We start from the raw sequence: 19061 nt of genomic DNA on the forward strand, positions 1-19061 counted from the left end.
GTGACATATATGTGGTCCATTGTTGACCAAAATGTTATGTGACACATGACTATAATACAGTTTTATTACCTGTGGTCCTCATGTTGTACCTGGACCTCTAAACTTATTCTGCATATCTGCTATTTTGTATCTTTTGACCCACATCTCCCCTTCCTGTTCTCCCAAAATAACAATGGTAACCACTGTTTCATTCTCTATTTCTGTGTATTTGAGCTCTTTTATTTTATTTTTTGAGAGTGAGTCTTACTCCATCACCCAGGCTGGAGTGCAGTGACCAATCATGGCTCATTGCAGCTTCGACCTCCCAAGCTTTTAAGCTCTTTTATTTTATTTTTTGAGACTGGGTCTCACTCTGTCACCAGACTGGAGTTTCTCCGTATTGCTTTGGTTATTTAGGATTTCTGTGGCTCTGTATGAATTTTAGGATTGTTTTTTTCTATTTCTGTGGAGGATGCCATTAGAATTTTGATAGGGATTGGGTTAAATCTGTATATTGCTTTGGGTAGTATGGCTGTTTTAACAATATTAATTATTCCTGTCTATGAACATGGGATATCTGTCCATTTATTTGTGTCTTCTTCAGTTTCTTTCATCAGTGTATTATAGTTTTCAGTCTACAAACCTTTAACCTTCTTGGTTAAATTTACTCCTAAGTATTTTTTTTTTTTATGCTATCATAAATGGAATTGTTTTCTTGATTTCTTTTTCAGCTGGGTTATTGTATATAGAAATGTTACTGATTTTTGTATGTTGATTTTGTATTCTTTAACTTCACTGAATTCATTACTTCTAGCAGTGTTTATATTTTCTGTGGAATCTTTGGGGTTTTCTGCATTTAGGAACATGTCATTTGCAAATAGAGATAATTTTATTACTTTCTTTCTGATTTAAATGCCTGTTTATTTCTTTTTCTTGTTTGATGGCTCTTGCTAGTACTTCCAGTACTATGTTAAGTAAAATTTTGTATTTTAGAAGTCAACGTATTTTAAAGGAAATAGTTCATTTCTTCTAGCTTCCAGTATTGTCATTGAGAGGTCTTATGCGTCACTGATTCCAAATCCTTGGTATATTCTTATCTTTTTCTCTCTGGAAACTTTTGGCATATTGAATGTCTTTACTGTGGTGTTTTGAAATTTCACAGTTACGTAACTTGGTGTGGCGTTTTTTTGTTTTTTTTTTTGAGATGGAGTCTCGCTTTGTCGCCCAGGCTGGAATGCAGTGGTGCGATCTCGGCTCACTGCAATCCCCACCTCCTGGGTTCAAGCAATTCTTGTGCCGCAGCCTCCCGAGTAGCTGGGATTACAGACATGTGCTACCACGCCTGGCTAATTTTTGTATTTTTAGTAGAGACAGGGTTTTGCCATGTTGGCCAGGCTGGTCTCAAACTCCTGACCTCAGGTGATCCACTCGCCTCGGCCTTCCAAAGTGCTAGGATTACAGGCATGCGTGCCCGACTGGTTATGGTCTTTAACATTTTTTTTTTTTTTACCAAAAAAAAAAGGTCCGTAAAGAGATGGGGTCTTCCTGTGTTGCCCAGGCTGGCTTTGAACTCCCAGGCTCAAGTGATTCTCCTGCCCCAGCCTTCTGAGTAGCTGGGATGTGTATACCACTGTACTTGGCAGGTATTGGTCATTCATTTATTTAATTTTTAAATTTTTATTGTATTGATTGATTGACAGACAGGCTCTTGTTCTGTTGCCCAGGCTGGAATGCAGTGGTGCAGTTGTAGCTCACTGCAGCCTTGAACTCCTGGGCTCAAGTGATCTGTCCTGCCTCAGCCTCCTGAGTAACTAGGACTACAGGTGCATGCCACCACACTTAGCATTTTTTTTTTTTTTTTCAAATAGAGGAAAGCTCGTGCTATGTTGCCCAGGCTTGTATCAAACCCTGGCCTTAAGCCATCCTCCCACCTTGGCTTCCCAAAGTGCTGCGATTTACAGGGCTAAGCCACCATATGGTATTGGTCTTTTAAAAATACATTGTGCCGGCACTTGGTGAGCTCTTTTTAATCTGAAGATGTGCTACTGCATTTTTGGAAGATAATATTCTTTGATTATTTCTTTTCCATTGTATTCTCTGTTCTTTTTTTTTCCTAAGTGCTCCATTCAGATGCTAGACTTTTTGTATTAATATTTTAGTGTTATTTTCCTTCCTAATTTTCACCTCTTTGGGAGACTTCCTAAGCTTTAAATTCCAGTCTGTTGTTAGTTTTTATTCTTTTTTTTTTTTTTAACTTTTTAAGGGTTTTCTTGTCCTTAGTTCCTTTTCTATAAACTGAAACTTAATGATTAGTTTTTATTCTGCACTTAAGTTCCTTTTCTTTTATTTTTAAAAATTTTTAAAATTTTTTTGAGCTGGAATTTTGCTCTTGTTGCCCAGGCTGCAGTGCAATGGCACGATCTTGGCTCACTGCAACCTCTGCCTCCCAGGTTCAACTGATTCTCCTGCCTCAGCCTCCCAAGTAGCTGGGATTACAGGCATGTGCCCCCACGCCTGGCTAATTTTTTGTATTTAGTAGAGATGGGGTTTCACCATGTTGGTCAGGCTGGTCTTGAACTCCTGACCTCAGGTGATCCACCAGCCTCGGTCTTCCAAAGTGCTGGGATTACAAGCGTGAGCCACCACGCCTAGCCTCTTATTTTTATTTTTTAAAGTATTATTCTGTTCCCTGCAAAATCTATTTTTTTCCAGGTTTTTTTTTCTGTTTTGTTTTGGGATCTCCTCCTTTATGAAATGTTGCCCTCAGATAGTCTGGTGATTCTTGGCTTTCTGTTTATATTTAAGAATAAGAGACTAAAATGCTTAAGTAGAAACTTCAAGTGTGTGACAGAGTCTATTAACTGGTGGTGTGACATGGCCACCAATTGATAGCCTCTGGCAATTGGTGGCCGTATCATGTTGGTGGATGAATCACACCACCAATTGATAGCTTTTGTCATATACTTAAAGATGGGAGCACCTCCAAATTTCAATGTATGGAAGTCTTTTCTCTTGTGCCATTCTGTATCTGCAGTGGAGAATCTTCTAATTTCTTTCATGAGAGTCACATTCTTAAGGGAGAACACGGTGAGTGGAAAGACTGGAAACTTCATTGTTCGATTTACAGATACTCAATTCTTCAGCTTTTTGTTGTTTCTCGCTTTTAAAAGAAAGTTCTATTGAAATATAATTAACATCATGTAATTCATCTATTTAAAGTATACAGTGCATTAGCTTTTGCTGTGTTCACAAAGTTATGCATATGTTACCACAATCAATTTTAGAACATTTTCATTACCCCAAAAAGAAACCCCATACCCCTCAGCTAATCACTCCCAATCATAGCATCCCCTCTCCTCCCAGTCCTAACAATTAGTCATCTGGTTTTTGTCTGTATAGATTTGCCTACCATGGGCATTTCATGTAAATAGATTCAAGCAATATGTGATCCTTTGTGCTTCTTAGTGTGATATTTTCAAGGTCCATGCATGTTGTAGCATGCATTAGTACTTTATTCCTTTTTATTTCCAAATAATATTCTGTTGTATGGATAGACTACCTTTTCTTTATCTGTTCATCATTTTATTTGATAGACATTTGGGTTGTTTCCACTTTTTGACTGTTACGAATAATGCTGCTGTGAACAATTGTGTACAAGTTTTGCATAGACATATGTTTTCAGTTATACTGGTTGTATACCTAGAAGTAGAATCGCTGGATCGTATGGTAACTCTGTGTTTAACTATTTGAGGAACTGCTGACTGTTTCCCCAAATGGCTGTCCCATTTTATATTCCCATCAGCAGTGTATGAGTGTTGCAGAGAAACACTTCTTTTGTCTTCACATCCTTACAGACTTGTTTTGTCTAGTATTATTTTTTTGAAATAGGGCCTTGCTATGTTGTCCAGGCTGGCTTCAGACTCCTGGACTCAGTTGATCCTCCTCCATCAGCCTCCTGAGTATCTTCTACTAGAGGCATGTGCCACTGCACCCGGCTCTATTTTTTTGATTATAACTATCCTAGTGAGTATGAAGTGCTATCTTATTGTGGTTCCTCATTTAAAGAACCTGGCTTCCAGAGACTGTTTCTTTTAGGACAAATTGCCTTGCTGTGTGCAGGTGTTTTAAGTTCTGCTTCTAGTCGGATGAGTTAGCTGCCTTGCCTTGATTTGTTTTCTGATATTCAGAGATTTGTTGGAAATACTTGTCCCTTATCCCTCTAAAAAATGTGTGTGTGTGTGTGTATAAATAAATGAATCCTTTGGCAGTCATTTTGGTGACGTTACAGGAGGGAGAGACATCAGAGTGTAAATCCATCCTCAAAATTTACACTGAAGTACCAACTTATACTTTTAAATATCCCCTCAGTATAAATATCTCCAAATGTTGTCATTGCTTGAAAGAAGAATTATAGGACCAAAAATACTCCTATAATGAAGAAAGAAATAAGGGTGCCTAGAAAGGGCTACTACTAAGTGAATCCAAATCCTTTTGAAGTTTTTAGATTTGAATCTTCTTTTTTGATAATATTGATTTGTGCTGCTTGTTTTGCATGCAGTATACTTGGGGTATCTTAAATGGACTAAGTAACAATTTCTTTTTCTTTTTCTTTTTCTTTCTTTCTTTTTTTTTTTTTTTTTTGAGACAGAGTCTCGCTCTGTTGCCCGAGAGTGCAGTGGCGCAATCTTGGCTCACTGCAAGCTCCACCTCCTAGGTTCACGCCATTCTCCTGCCTCAGCCTCCTGAGTAGCTGGGACTACAGGCGCCCGCCACCACACTTGGCTAATTTTTTGTATTTTTAGTAGAGACGGGGTTTCACCACGTTAGCCAGGATAGTCTTGATCTCCTGACTTCATAATCTGCCAGCCTCAGCCTCCCAAAGTGCTGGGATTACAGGCATGAGCCACCTTGCCCGGCCTCTGTGGGGACAGATTCTCATTCTATTGCCCAGGCTGGAGTGCAGTGGTACAATCTCAGCTAACTGCAACCTCTGCTTCCCGAATAGCTGGGATTACAGGCGATTCTTGTGCCTCAGCCTCCTGAGTAGCTGGGATTACAGGCGTGCGCCACAATGCCTGGCTAAGTTTTGTATTGTTAGTAGAGACAGGATTTCGCCATGTTGGCCAGGCTGGTCTCGAACTCCTGTCCTCAAGCAGTCCACCTACTTCGGCCTCCCAAAGTGCTGGGATTACAGGCATGAGCCACTGGGCCTGGCCCTAAGTAACAACTTCTAATGTCTAAGATTGCTAAGATGAGTTGTATTTATTATTGGCTATAAGCTTTTTCTGGTTTCATATCATCAAGTAAACTCAGTTAAACACTTGAATAAGGACTGGGAAACAATAGTAATAAAAACCTAATGTATATTGATTTTTCTACATGCTAGATACTGTTGAAAATCCATTCTATATATTACCTCATTTAATCCTTACAGTAACCGTGAAGTTGATAACTGTTTTTTTGCTTGTTTTTACATCTCATCTGTATGGTAAGAAAACTGAGGGCATAGGATGGTTAAGTAACTTACCCATGTTCACACAGTTGGTAAATAGTACAACTACCTATTAAATCCACACAGTTTGGTTCCTGAATTCAACTCTTAGTCATTAGACTATACTGCCTGACATATGTAGAGAATTTTATTTTACTTGTTTTTCATCTATTGAGACACGGTCTTGTTGTGTCACCTAGTTTGGAATGCAGTGGCATGATCACTGTTTACTGCATCTTCGACTTCCTAGGCTTAAGCAATTCTCCTGCCTCTTGTGTAGCTGGAACTACAGGTGTGAGCCACCTTGCCTGGCTAATGTAGTTATTTTTATTTTTATTTATTTTGGAGACAGAGTTGCTCAGGCTGGAGTACAGTGGCATGAACTTGGCTCATTGCAACCTCTGCCTCCTGGGTTCAAGGGATTCTCCTGCCTTAGCCTCCCGAGTAGCTGGGATTACATACGCCCATGTCACTCCCGGCTAATTTTTATATGTTTTGGTAGAGATGGGGTTTCACCATGTTGGCCAGGTTGGTCTTGGGCTCCTGACCTCAAGTGATCCACCCACTTTGGCCCCCCGAAGTGCTGGGATTATGGGTGTAAACCACTGCACCCGGCCTTTGCCTGGCTAATTAAAAAAAATTTTTTTTTTTTGTAGAGACAGGGTCTCACTATGTTGCCCAGGCTGGAGAATTTAAAATATATCATCTTTTTAAGAAGGGAGAGACACTCATAAAATATTGAAACAAATGTTAATTGTTAGGTAAGAAGTAGTAGGTTGAAGAATTAAGTACAAATTCATGACCTGGTGCTTAGAAGATAAACTGTGATCTAATGTTCTATTAAAAGTTCATATTTAGCTTAGATTCTAGTTTGGATAAAAAATGATTATCACTAAATTAGGCAAAAAGGTTTCTTTTTTGAGGTGGGTATGTGATTACCACATAGAGTATTTTGTAGTTTATCTTATATAATTAAGCAGGCGAGGAGGAGACAGAAAAATGTCATGGGAAGTACTAAAAAATTAGGCATGGGCCAGAATGTTAGTAACAGATTCAGTTTTTCCCAGGCTAAAATATTTCAGAATAATTCTGATCCAAGTGGTTTTTGTTTTTCCACCAGAGTCTGATTTTGCAGCTCATCTTTTCTAAATAGATCTATTTTATGGTGTGTATATGGGTCATTCTGAATCAAGTTAACTTCGAAGTTGATTGGGACCTTGTTTCAAGCTTATTGAACAAAGATCTGTAACACAGAATTTTGGGCATAAGGCCATTTCCAGAGTCTGGTCCAAATAAGCAATAACAGACAAAGATTGTCTCTTTCTTGGCTGAAGGCTTCCTCTGTGCAGCTTGTCTCAGGACTCTCTTCTTCTGCCCTTTTTATACCCCTCTCCTTTCTCTATTCAGGGCAAAAATATTTCGGTTTTCATTCTGTAGTTATTTTTTTTAGCAAACATTTATTGTGTTTTTACTTATGTACAAGGTTCTTTGCTTAAAACCTATAATGCCCTCCCTGTAGTAGCAGTGGCAGTTGTGAGGATGATAGTAGGCCTTCTGAGATGATATTGTAGAAAATCCATGGAACATTAAGTAGTGTTGCTATGTCATACTTCTTTCCTGCCTGCCTTTCTGTCTTTTGGTGATTAAGAAGGATTTTTCTGGAAGATCTTTAAAAGAAGCATATGTATTCTTTTTATTTCCTCCAGAGTGACTAGGGAGAGAAAAAAGAACAAAATGAAAACCTATTTCTATACAGCAGTTTAAAATAATCATATCTTAAAAGATAATTTTAAAATCTTGTCTGCTTATGAAGTTTATCATTTTATTTCTACATTTTAGAAGATGTTTTCCTCTCTAAATATAATTGCTTTTAGAATATTTTAATGTTTCCTTTAGAACATTTACTTACCATACAATTAATTTTATTTATTCAATTCCCAATCTGCTTATTTTAATAAAAGCCTTGCTTGACCATTTAAAAAGAAGTTTTCAAGATTGGCCTCCTAATTTCCATAATCTTTTCTTTAACTCTTAATTAGAGTAGAGTTCAACTTACTTTTATTCATGCTATTTTAGCTTTTCTCTAATCTCAGAGAAGGTGTTGTGTTTTCATGCCTTTTTTCCCTGGCTTATACTGTCTGCTGTGCTTGGATTTTGACCTTTTTCCCCACTCTCCTTTTTTCTCTTTTACCTGCCAGATATGGCTGGCAAAATTGAGGTTTCTTTCATGGAGTCTTTTGATGTTGCTTCAGGAATATTAATCATTCTTTTCTGTGTGCTATTTGTGTGTAATTAAAGACAAAAATTATACTTATTCAAAAGAATAAATGTAATATATGTTATGCATATGCAATAATAAATCAAACATCTCTGAATCCATCATTAAAACTAAAAACTAGAAAATGACCAATTCTGTTTCTTTTCTCTGTATACTTCTCACCCACCACAAAGGGGATGTTTATCATTCCCTTGCACTTAACATTTTTTTGAAATCACATGTATGTGTATCACTAAACAATTATTGTTTAATTTTGCTTGTGTTTGGGCTTATAACAATGGATTCATCCTGTATGTACTCTAGCATGGCTTACTTTTTTTATTCAGCATTATAATTTCTAAGATTTATCCATATTACATATACATAGTTCATTCATTAGTAATTTGTTCATTCTCATTAATGTATATAATGTATAATGTTGCAAGTATAAATATACCATTTATTTGCATTTAAATTTAAAGGATCTGGAATTAGTTTTCTCCTATGGTTTGAGGTAGGGATCCATTTTCAGTGTTTTTTTCTATATGGCAAAATATTTGCTCTACTCAAACAATACATTCTTTCTTTCTGTGCTATCACTGTAAGATACCAAATTTCCTTATAAGCATGATTTTTTTTTTTTCTGAATTCTCTCTTCTGTTGTATTGGTCCATTTATTTAACCCTGTAAGAACCGTACTATCTTCTTTACTATGGTTTCATAATATCTCAAGAGGCAAGTTACCCTCCCTTCTTATTTTTCTTTTAGACCATGTCTCAGCCATTCCTTCCCCTTTGCCCTCCCATATAAATTTAGAACCTTGGAAATCTCTGTTGGCATTTTTATTGGAATGCATTGAAGCCATAGATCAGTTTGGAAAGACTTGGTATCAAGATAACATGGGATAGAAGGGGGACGATTGGGTGTATATGTGGTTGTGAGTAGATGGGGGTGTGTTGTATCTGGTTTTGAAGACCATTTAATTTTTTTTCCAGGTTTTTCTTTCAAACTCCTATCTCACTGTTTCCTTATTTCTTATTTATAACTAGAAGTAAAATATAATAGGGGAGAGAGTTTTTAGGGTTTTATTCAGGGTGCTCTAGTGATTTTTACTGTAGAATATTCCTGTTGATTATCTTATGTTCCATATTGCCATTCGTCTCTCTCACAACTCTTGGTATGATTTTTGCTTGTCATATTGAGTCTGCCAAAAGAGTTTTCCACTTGTATTGTATTTGCTCTATTTTTTTTTTTTTTGTTTGGAGACCGAGTCTTACTCTTACCCAGGCTGTAGTGCCGTGGTGTGATTGTGGCTCACTGCAGCCTTAACCTCTTGGGCTCAGGAGATCCTCTCACCTCAGACTCCTGAGTAGCTGGGACTACAAGTGTGTGCCACCATGCCCAGCAAATTTTTTTGCATTTTTTGTAGAGACGGGGTTTCACCATGTTGCCTAGGCTAGTCTCGAACTCCTGGACTCAAATGATCCATTTATCCTTGGCCTCCCAAAGGGCTGGGATTATAGGTGTGAGTCACTGAGCACAGCCAGTATTAGCTCTAGATTACGCCTCTTGCGTTACCCAAATTCAGAGGCTTTGTTTGCTTTGTATTGGACTAACTATAACTATGTCATTTTTACCAGCCCATTGCAGTACAATTTCATTTTATGTGATAAAAATACAACATAAGTGGTCACTTCTGCAGCACGTACACTAAAATTGGAGCAATACAGAGAAGATTAGCATGCCTCCTGTGCAAGGATGACATGCAAATTCATGAAGTGTTTCACATTTTTCTGACAAAGGTCTAATATCCAGCTTCTATAAGGAACTTAAACTTACAAGAAAAAAAAAAACCCATTAAAAAGTGGGCAAAGGACATGAACAGAGAACAGACACTTCTTAGAAGACATACGTGCGCGTCCAACAATCATATGAAAAAGAATTTAACATCGCTGACCATTAAAAAATGCAAATAAAAACCATAATGAGATTCCATTTCATACCAGTCAGAATGGTTATTATTAAAAAGTCAAAAAAATAACAGATGCTGGTGAGGTCGTGGAGAAAAAGGAACGCTTTTACACTGTTGGTGGGAATGTAAATTAGTTCAACCATTGTGGAAAACAGTGTGGTGAATCCTCAAAGACCTAGAGACAGAAATACCATTTGACCCAGCAATCCCATTACTGGGTATATACCCAAAGGAATATAAATTGTTCTGTTATAAAGACACATGCACATGTATGTTCACTGTAGCACTATTCACAGTAGCAAAGATGGAATCAATCTAAATGTCCCATCAGTGATAGACTGGATAAAGAAAAAGAGGTACATACACACCATGGAATACTATGCAGCCATCAAAAAATAATGAGATCATGTCTTTTGCAGGGACATGAATGGAACTGGAGGCCATTATCCTTAGCAAACTAATGCAGGAGCAGAAAACCAAATACTACATGTTCTCACTTATATGTAGGATCTAAATGATGAGAACACATGGACACATAGAGGGGAACAGTGCACACTGGGGCCTACCAGATGGTGAAGGGTGGGAAGAGGGAGAGGATCAGGAAAAACCTAGTGGATACTAGGTTTAATACTTGGGTGATGAAATAATCTGTACAACAACACTCATGACACATGTTTACCTATGCAACAAAGTAACACATCTTACATATGTACCCCTGAGCTTAAAAGTTAAATAAAAACATAAAATATTAATAAATACAGAAAATCCCTTTTAAAATGTGTAGATTTCCCTCACATTAAAAATTTTGTGAACCACTGCATAATTTCAAAACTGAACAGGGGAGTAGTTAAACAATGTCTTTTATTGTCATTTGATGTTTAGCCAGGAAACGGAAACACCATCATTTGTTATACTTCTTGAATTTTGTGAGCTTCGAATTATATAAAGCATATGTAATTCAAATGTGTGTATGTATTCAAGCTTTAAAAGGTGATTCCCCCTGTACATGTTCATTCTATTGGTTACTTCCAAATTTGTTTCATGTATATTCTATTTTGATTTTGTCTTTTCTCCTTCAGGTGCTGATGCATCAAGCATGGTCTTCATTTATTGAGAACTTGTCTTTGGGTTGTTATCTTTTCTCTAGTTAGTACTTTTGATACCCCTACCTCTGAGATCCACTTTCTTTTTTCTTTTTCCTTTTCCCTGGTGTCCTGGTGCTTGAGGATAGAACTGTCAGACAGGAAGCTGCATGGCACCAAAGACATGCCAAGGGGGGCCGGAGCTCTTCCCTTTGCCTCTGTACATAACAGGGAGTAGGACTACATGCCCAGTTCCTGTCAAGAAAATGAGGATCCACTTTTTTTTTTTCCCACATGAATTTTAGCATTTGTTTACCTTGGAATCAGTTGAGTTTTCAAACTGCTGGTATTTGTGTGTGTGTGTGTGTGTGTGTGTGTGTGTGTGTGTGTGTGTGTGTGTGTGAGACAGAGTCTGGCTCTGTTGCCCAGGCTGGAGTGCAGTGGCGTGATCTTGACTCACTGCAAGCTCCGCCTCCCGGGGTTCACGCCATTCTCCTGTCTCAGCCTTCTGAGTAGCTGGGACTACAGATGCCCGCCACCACTCCTGGCTAATTTTTTGTATTTTTAGTAGAGACGGGGTTTCACCGTGTTAGCCAGGATGGTCTTGATCTCCTGACCCCGTGATCCACCCGCCTCGGCCTCCCAAAGTGCTAGAATTACAGGCGTGAGCCACTGCGCCCGGCTTCAAACTGCTGGTATCTTAATGTTTATTAGACTGGCTTTGAGGAGTTCTTCAAAATTGTATTGCCAGTGGCAAAACTGGAGATTGGAACCTAAATCACATTCATCATATTTCAAATACATAATGTGATACATTCATGTTTTCATATTCATATTTTAGAAATGCTTTATCTTAATTGCAGAGTTGTAGATTGGAGAGTTTGATAAATAAGATTCAGATTTATTAATTTTTAGTACTTTTTTGTATCAAGCAATGTTATAGTTTCTAATATGCTATTCCCATTTTATATAAGCTGTATTAGTCTGTTTTCACATTGCTGATAAAGATATACCTGAAACTGGGAAGAAAAAGAGGTTCAATTGGGCTTACAGTTCCACATGGCTGGGGAGGCCTAAGAATCATGCCAGGATGCAGCAGCAAGAGAAAATGAGAAGGATGCAAGAGTGGAAACCCCTGATGAAACCATCAGATCTCGTGAGACTTATTCATTACCATGAGAACAGTATGAGGGAAACCGACCCCGTGATTCAAATTATCTCCCACTGTGTCCCCCCGACAACATGTGGGAATTATGGGAGTACAATTCAAGATGAGATTTGGGTGGGGACACAGAGCCAAATATTATAAGCAAAATTAAATTTTAATTAATTAAAACTTGTATAAAATTTTATATCCAGTAAGCAAAAGAGTTAGTATTCAAACATAATTTTCTAATTTCAAGTTTGCGTGCTTTTTTTTTTTAAAACGAGTGGGTCTAAGGATTGCTATAGGGTAATCTCTTGGGCCATCTAATTCTTCTCAACTGGGGTTACTCTGATTTTGACTCTCATATATTAAGACTAAAAGCTTATTATTATTATTTTTTAATGTCAGACTGCTGCTTTTGCTATGTAAAGTTGAAGAAAAACGTGTGAAAGTAAGGAAATTCAAGTATGAGAAAGAATTAGTCTCGCTGAAAAAGCTAACTCTCGCTTGGTGAACATATGCATGCTGTTGTTAGACAAATGTTCCAAACCTGTTCCCTTCTTCTCTACCCGCTTTATTTCCTCACCCTGCCATATGGAGGGTTGTGCTTTGCTGGACGTGTTGTGTTTTGGACTTTTATGATTCAGAATTGAGAGAATGGAGAGGGAGTAGACCAGAGTATAATTTTTCAAGTAATTTGAAATCGTGTCCTGAATAATTCTGCAGAGTGTGAGTGAAGTAGGAAGGGTGAAAAAAGGATGATTTTAAGGAGGAGAGTTGTGGATTCCATGATGCTTGAGAAAAATAGGGAAAGAACAAGACATTTTGAATTAATTTTTCCCTTGAGGACTGGGGACCGTGTGGGATGCTCTTTTAATAGGGTTTAAACAGGTGAAATGTACACATTTTTAATTTTGTTTTCTCAAGTTTACTTCTTTTGTAAAGCTCTCCATGGTTACACCATAGAGAGCAGACTGGATAAAGGCCAGATTGGGTACAAGTGGACCAATTAGAAGGCTGTTGCAATAGCCAAGGTGAGAGATGGTAGTAGATTGAGTAGGATTAAAGTGTTAGAAACAGATTTCTGGTATTTAAAGGTAAATGTGACAAGATTTAGTAAAATTAAACATGAAGTAAATGCTGGATGTCTGACTTACATAAACTAATAGAGAATTGAAGTAGGAACATTGAAATAGGATTGAGTGGCCTGTGTGTTTGATTTTGAACATGTTCACTTTAAGGTACCATTCAAATATCTGAGAGAATGTCAGTTTTATACATGAACTTACAGCTTAGATGAGCGTTCTTGAATAAATAGAAGTTTGTGTGTATATATAGTAATTTAAGCCTGAATGTGGACGAATTTGCTGAGGGGTTTTAAAGAGGAAAGTGAACCTGGAGACACTGTAAGATGACCTTACAAAGGAGAGAGAGAATGAGTGTTTGGGAGAGGTAGAAACAAACCTAGGTAAATACTGGCCCATCTTTTCCAACTTCCAATGAAGTCTCAGTATTTTCCTCTCTATGGAGTTAGGGATTCCTCAACTTAATTCTGTGTTGAGCAGAATTGAGCTAAAATTTATACTAGTGCTGGACCTATTAGAAAAGGGAGGAGTTTAAAAGATGTGTGGAGAGGCTGGGTATGGTGGCTCATGCCTGTAATCCCAGCACTTTAGGAGACTGAGGCTGGCAAATCAGTTGAGGTCAGGAGTTTGCCACCAGCCTGGCCAACATGGTGAAACCCCATCTCTACAAAATATACAAAAATAAGCCGGGTGTGGGGGCACATGCCTGTAGTCCCAGCTACTTGGGAGTCATGAGACATGAGAATCGCTTGAACCCGGGAGGCAGAGGGCGCAGTGAGCCGAGATGGCACCATTGAACTCCAGTCTGGGCGACAGAGCAAGACCCTGTCAAAAAAAAAAAAAAAAAAAAAAAAGTGTAGAGAGGCATTCTACAAAAATGTGGCTCTTTACATTTTGTAACATCAATGAATCAATGATTGTATCAGATAATCCTCAGAATTACTTGGGGATGGGGGTGGTCAGAATATGTGAATTGTTTCACTATAAAAACAGTTTTTTCAAGAACTGTTAAGAGTCAGATTTTGCCCTCCATGCAAGCTAACGTCTTTTGTAGATGCTGGTAGAAGACAGAAGACTTCTGGACCAGAGACACAGGACTTTATTACTGATGAGAATAACGGGAGCCAGAGCGTTAGCATTTGTGCCAGTTTCCCAAACCCACTGCTCCATAGAGGAAGGTGAAAGGGGCCGAGTGATGCATGTGGTGATGCCTTTTCTGTAATGCACTGCAGTCTGTTACAGGAGAGGGACTACCAGTTTAGGGAACCCAAACTTTGGTAATAGGTAGTAAGTTGTAAGCCTACCTGACCTTCATTCACCCTGGAGGGAGATGACAATTTTTTTTTTCCCAGACAGAGTCTTACTCTGTCCCTCAGGCTGGAGTGCAGTGGCATGATCTTGGTTCACTGCACTTCGTTCACTGCACTTGTTGCACTGCACTTGGTTCACTTCCTCCACCTCCCAGGTTCAAGCTGTTCTCATGCCTCAGCACCCCCGCAAGTAGTTGAGACTACAGGTGTGCGCCACCGTGCCCGCCTAATTTTTGTATTTCTAGTAGAGACAGAATTTCACCGTGTTGACCAGGCTGGTCTTGAATTCCTGACCTCAGGTGATCTGCCTCACTCGCTTCCCAAAGTGCTGGGATTACAGGCGTGAGCCACCATGCCCGCTGGAAATGACATCTTTATTGTACTAGACAGCAAACAAACCTGCCTTTTGCTCCTGAGGGAGACGCTGTTTCTTGATCCCTGAAGACCATTCCTTATATAATACAAACATATGTAACAAGTTGGTATGGAATAAAAGGAATCAGTCCCTCTACTCACGACAGGTACAGAAACATGAAAGACTCAAGTATAATTGCTTTCCAACAGTATTCTACCTTCATTTCTATACCTTCTTGGCTTCTGGTAAGATTTCCTTCCCATGATTATACAACTTCACTGGTCACTCTGATTAGTCTCACTGACAGAGCCTGGGACCAGATCCATTCAGTTTTTCTTATAACACATTTCATTAAAGTTACTATCAACAGGATAGCAGGATGAGGCCAGACTGCAATATTGACTTCAATTATGCTCCCCAGGGTCCGAGACCCAGCCAACATAACAAATGCAATAAACCTTTAGGGTCTATCTAAGAGAGCCAGGTGGTGGCTTTCTCTTTGTTTCTGCTCTGACTTTACTCTTGGCCCAAGGCATTAATCTAGTTACTGCAGAATATATAGCACAGATTTGGCCTTGGTCTACAAAGAGGTAGTGTAGGGCTATTCTTTTATCTGTAACAATCCTGGTTAGTGATTTGAGACTGTCCTGAATGCCTCTAGGCCCAAGGTGATGTCGTCGATTGCTTTAGCTCAAGTCCAGAACAAATTTCAAACAAACTTTTCTAATTGGATGACTCCCATTATAGCGATTATTCCCTTGGTGTGCAAGTCATCACATTTTCTGAAGGGAGGCAATGCCTGACTTCCAAACAAGAAACACTCCCAAGGACTGTGTGCCTATAAAGAATGTGTTGTTTATATTGTCCTACTTCTGCCCCTCCGACACGCTCCCCCACCCCCACCTCCCAGTTATGTGGGACCTACTTTTAAGTCAGAGGGCACAGGCTGATAGTTTCTCCAATGTGGCCTCCCTGATGGCTGGTAAGCCTTAGGGTTCCGAGTTCAGTATGAATACTTCTCTAGTACTTGTTTGTGGAGAGACTGCCTGAAGGCAGTCAGTCCAATCTGTCCTATTTATTATCTGTGCCACCAACTTGATGGCATTCATCTGTCCCTTGAAATGACTGTGCCTTGAAAAGATGCCTGAAGTTATGGACAGGTGTTTCATGTGGGAGATTTGGGAGCTTGGACCATCTTCTGCTGCTTCCGAGAGACTGTGTGGTTAAGGAGAATGATGATTGAGTAGTGATCAAAGCTGTGTGGCGGGGTAGGGGCAGACCCAGTAGTCAGTTAAATTTGAGGTTTTGCGCATTTGCAGAGAAATGTCCTTTGTGAGGGATGATTCTAAAAGACAGATCACTAATGTCCCTCCTTTTCCTTCCCAACATCTAAGGTGTTTCCCCACAGGTGCCAGACAGGGTTGTTGTACCCCTTCGACTGCCACAAAATCAGTGTGTCCCATTCCAGTAGCTAGCTTTACCTTTTTTCCAGTCATCTCTGACTCAAACCCAGACCTTTTGTCTGGAAGGGCCAGGTGCGAGAGCGACAAAGGTCCTTTTTATTAAACTTACAGCGACCCTTTTATGTCTCCTCCTTTAGTCCACATGAGCCACCCTAGGGGAAGCAGTATACTTAACTAAGTGGTCATTATTATTTAAGACCAAGGAAATCCAGCAAGAAAATCCAGATTGTCAATTCCAGGTGGCTGAACCTGAATTAAGTTTATACCAAAGACCTCCTTTTGACTGGATTGCCACCCAGAGAGTAGACCAATCAAGCTAGCCTGGGATTTCCATTAGAGGAAAGAAAGAAGCATCATGCTTAGAAATGGTCAGGGTGGAATCCCAATTGGCCAGGAGCTGTTCTCTTCCTGGAGACAGCCACATTTAGCGACCAAACTGCTGTACTCCTGTATAGACCAGGAAGAGGTGACAGAGGTATACTCAGAAATCTTTTGAGATGGTTAAAATTTTTTTAAAAATTGTGGCAAAATGCATATATGATTACCATCTTAACCATTTTAAGTGTACTGTTCAGTAGTGTTAAGTACAGTTACAATGCTGAGCAACTAATAATCTCTAGGACTCTTTTTATCTTGTAGAAATTAAACCCTATGCCCATTAAACAAGTGTCTATTGAGCTTTCCTCCCCCAGGCAACCACTATCTCCACTTTCTGTTTTTATGAATTTGACTACTCTAGTTACCTCATATAAATGGAATCATACAATATATGTCTTTTTGTGACTGGCATATTTCACTCAGCATAATGTCCTCAAGGTTCATCCATATTGTAGCTTGTATCAAAAGTACCTTCATTGTTAAGTCTAAATACTATTCTATAGTATGTATATATCACATTTTGTGCATCCATTGATCTGTTGATGGATAGTTGGCTGTTGTGAATAAAGCTGCTAGGTGACCCTGCTTTCAGTTCTTTTAGGAATATACCTATAATTGGAATTGCTGGGTTGTGTGCTAATTCTGTTTTTAATTTTGTGAGGAATCTCACTATACTGTGTTTCACAGTGACTGCAAGTGCACAAGGGCTCCCGTTTCTCCACATCTTGATTTTTTGATTGTAACCATCATTGTGGTTGTGAGGTTGTGTCACATTGTGGTTTTGATTTGCATTGCCCTCATGATGAGTGATATTGAATGTCGTTTCATGTGCTTATTGGCCATTTGCCTGTCTTCTTTTTTTTTTTTTTGAGATGAAGTCTCACTCTGTCGCCAGGCTGGAGTGCAGTGGCATAATCTCGGCTCACTGCAACCTCTGACTCCATGGTTCAAGCGATTCTCCTGCCTCAGCCTCCTGAGTAGCTGGGACTACAGGTACATTCCACCATGCCCAGCTAATTTTTGTATTTTTGGTAGAGACAGGGTTTCACCATGTTGGCCAAGATGGTCTCCATCTCCTGACCTTGTGATCCGCCCGCCTAGGCCTCCCAAAGTGTTGAGATTGCAGGCATGAGCCACCATGCCCAGCTTCTGTTTGCCTGTCTTCTTTGGAGAAATGTCTGTTCAAGTCTTTTGTCCATTTTTGAGTCGGGTTTATTTTTGTTGTTGTTGAGTTTTTCGAGATGATTTCTGATAAGGCTGTTGCAGCACTAAGCAATATAAGATGCTTGTGGATGGTAGAGTATCAGATACCTTGACTAACAGCTCATTGTTGAGTGACTTTTGTGATAAAAAGTGTACCTATTGTCAGATTGCAAATGATGTGGAAAGTGAAAATAGGACACAGATTAGTGTCAAGGACTGCAATAGTATGGCTGGAGTCAGCTGATTGAAGTGGAATAGCAGTATCAGACCCTGGAAAAGTGTCATCAACAGTGAGACACCACTGATAGCCTGAAATAGGTTGTCAAAGGTCTGATGCAACCAATCTGCCATTAGCATGTGATGTGGTTCCTCTCACCATGAGACAAATGAGTCCTTTTCCAGGACTCACAAGTCTGGGATGAGGTGGCAGCCTCTGCATCAGGAACATAGAGTCTTTTACTTTGTATCCACTCTATGATGATAGATGTGTTGCTGTGTCTTGTATGATGATGGATCCAGCAGCAGTGGTAGCAGCCTTGACAGTGCAGTTTGATCAGTAGCTTGATTATAATTGGTCTAATCAGACAATGGACTCTTACCGTAAACATCTGTATTAATGACCCAGATGGTTTGATCAGCAATTACAATTGATCTCCATGGTTTATGGACAGTCTTAAATATGTCATTCTGTAGTTTTCCAAGTGACTGACTAAATAGCTAGGCTGTTGGTAATAGCCTGATAGTCAGTAAAAATATAACAAGGTTTTCAAGGGGAATATTGGCTAGATCTGTGAGAATGTCCTTGAGTTTTGCTGGTGGAACAAAGCAACCACACCCATTTTCAGTTCTATATTGTGGGCACTGGAGTTTAAAGCCCACTAGGCACCACAGGGTCTCAGCTTAGTTGAATAATCAGTGAAACAGGCCCAGGCATTTATGGAACCTTTGTGAATCAAGGGCCTCACTGAGCTAGCAGATTTGGTTTAGGTGGCAGAATGCAAGATCAGATGTTCTCAAAGGGAGAAGCTGCTACTTTTTCACGTAAAGCTGAGATGCCCTAGGGGCCAGACTGGCTACATTCTTGAATATTATCAGTTCATGTGATGAGAGAGGCTTGTTGGGCCTTTCCCACTTTGCTAGTCATTGCATTTGAGTTGACTCGCTCTCCTTTCAAAAGAGGCATACCTAGTAGCTATGTCAGGGAGGCATTGAATCCAAACCCACGAGTCACCTCCAGAAGAGGTTGTTCCTCTTGCCAGAGGGTCTACTCAGAAAAGTCATGTATGCACAGACTTGTACTCAAACAGGTCATAAGGAATGTGGGGCCCCAGACTTACTA

At 39.4% G+C, this 19061-nt stretch overlaps 1 protein-coding gene and 2 non-coding genes across 18 annotated transcripts in view; 2 read left to right on the forward strand and 1 right to left on the reverse strand.

The window, feature by feature from the left end:
• Positions 1-19061, forward strand: part of LOC105480002 (abl interactor 1) — a 116071-nt gene that overhangs the window by 64360 nt on the left and 32650 nt on the right. The window lies entirely within an intron of this gene.
• Positions 9414-9520, forward strand: LOC112426392 (U6 spliceosomal RNA). Its single transcript, XR_003017693.2, has one exon. It is a non-coding gene; the product is annotated as a U6 spliceosomal RNA (small nuclear RNA).
• LOC112426404 (small nucleolar RNA SNORA57) lies at positions 10907-11053 on the reverse strand. The gene has a single exon (XR_003017704.1). It is a non-coding gene; the product is annotated as a small nucleolar RNA SNORA57 (small nucleolar RNA).

This window comes from Macaca nemestrina, chromosome 9 (assembly GCF_043159975.1).
Source record: "Macaca nemestrina isolate mMacNem1 chromosome 9, mMacNem.hap1, whole genome shotgun sequence".
Classification (NCBI taxonomy): Eukaryota; Metazoa; Chordata; class Mammalia; order Primates; family Cercopithecidae; genus Macaca; species Macaca nemestrina.